Source organism: Triticum aestivum, chromosome 7A (genome assembly GCF_018294505.1).
Source record: "Triticum aestivum cultivar Chinese Spring chromosome 7A, IWGSC CS RefSeq v2.1, whole genome shotgun sequence".
Taxonomy (NCBI): Eukaryota; Viridiplantae; Streptophyta; class Magnoliopsida; order Poales; family Poaceae; genus Triticum; species Triticum aestivum.
The window spans coordinates 721067856-721070019 of NC_057812.1; positions in this window are offsets into that span (position 1 = coordinate 721067856).

The following is a 2164-nucleotide window of genomic DNA, read 5'->3' on the forward strand; positions in this document are numbered from 1 at the left end:
TGGTCACTAGTCATAATCACAACTACTCCTCATCATCAACTCTAACACATTGTACCACATAATAAACATATTGTACCTCATAGGACCTGCTACATTCTCTTAGGACCTACTATATTCTCTAAGGTAAAATAGCAAAAAACAAGTTAGCCCCTGGCACTCCATTATGAAGAATGCAGTTTAACCTGTCTCCAATGCTTGCCTTTCGCTTAACGTTGCTTCCAAGAACCTCCTTATGAATGCCCAAACATTTTTTCCAGTCTTTGATTAGCATGTGTTCACCGGTTTCAGAAATCCGATATGCACAGGTGAGATCCGTAGGATGACCTGGCTATATGTTCAGAACTTCAAGGCGACAATTGTAATACATCAGATGAGACACACAATCCATCGGGATTTTCTATTGAAAAACATAGTAATAACTTCATAGTTAGCAATGATGTACTAGTTTTATAAGTATGCAAAAGATGCACAGATGTCGTAATAATAAAAAATCTTACCAGGGTATCTCCATAGAAGTTATCGTGGTTCAACACTTGCACTAGTGGCACGTATTCACCATAATTTGGAGGAGTTCGATAATAGGTATTGTAATTCTCAAAGAAAGTACAAAATGTGATCAGATGATTTTTCTCCTTATAAGTTAATTCGGAGCCATTGGTGTAGTGGGTTTTGTCTACCATCTACCGTACATTCTTTGAAGAATGAAAATAAGTTGTCAATGGAAATAAGTTGTCAACTATTTTGAAATAAACAATATAAATTAGTTAATAACTATGTTTGAGAAACTCACATAGCGGTAGAATCGGAAGCGTATCAACAAGGACCCAAATGTCCATATTGTTTTGCTCGATGTCAGGATCACCAAGATCCATGGTGACAATCATACCCTCATAAAAACCATACATTTTGCAAAGTGCTTCCCAATTTTGGCAACCAAAATGGGTTATGCTCCGAGAATTGTACAGATTTACTTCAAAATCCATATCATGATGGGTCCTTATGTGTATTTATTTGTTTCAAAATTTTCATGGTCTTCAAAACCCATCCCCTCCAAGACATAGCGTCTTGCATGGCATGGGATAAGCTAGTCGAATTATAAAAGATGAAAATTAGATGTTGAAATAGTTGAAGTCGTGCTTAATTACGAAAAAACACTTGTCTTTGTTGCGTACCGTTTCAATGTTGAAGGTCTCCTCAAGTTTAATGCTGAAGCGCCGATCATCGTCCAGGTGAGGGCACCTGTTGCACAGACCTCGATCGTCGTGGCACCAGCTGCACTCCCCCGGGAGACTTTCTTCATCCAAGTACGACATTTCCTACGTTCATAATTCAAAGATTAAACTTGTACAATTAAATGTATGTACTAAAAAACCTAAATTAGATCATTATTTTTCGAGAAAATCCAAACCACTTGATATTTCCTACATATTCTAACATAGGCCACTCGGAGGTGTAAGCTGAACATGACCGGCCACTTGGGCAATCACGTATCCTATTTGAGGAACACAGGATATACATGTTTTTATCTACATCATATATATCTTATAGGACTCATATTGACACGGAGATTTGGCTGGTCTCACCTCGAGGTCGGAGGGGGTCGGTGACGGGGACGACGGCAGGGATGATGGAGGGGCTCCTTAATTTCTACAAAAGCAAAAACCCTATAAGTTATCACTAATACATCCCGAATAATTGCTTAAAATAAAAAAAATAACAACAAATATGACATGTTCAACTAGTTCTATTAATTCAACTAGTTCTTACTAAATATAAACTTACTATAAAAAGAAAAAAACAAGTTCTTTCTAAAAATAAAGTACTTCAACTAGTTATATTAATTTTCTTACTAAAAATACATTAGTTCTATTAATTTAACTAGTTCAACTAGTTTATTAATCTACTTACTAAATAAACTAGTTCTATTAATCACTTAATATAAATAAACTAGTTATATTAATCACTTACTAAATAAACTATTTCTATTAAACGCTTGCTAAAAATTCTACTACCCTAGTTCTACCCTAAATTTTCTTACTTCTATTTTATTCAAAACACCTAAAATAGTCAAAAAATATTCTATTAAAAAACCTACATTGTACAATGTCTACATTCTAAAATCTACATTTAAATTACCTACAGTTTGCAGGAACAGAGACAAGGG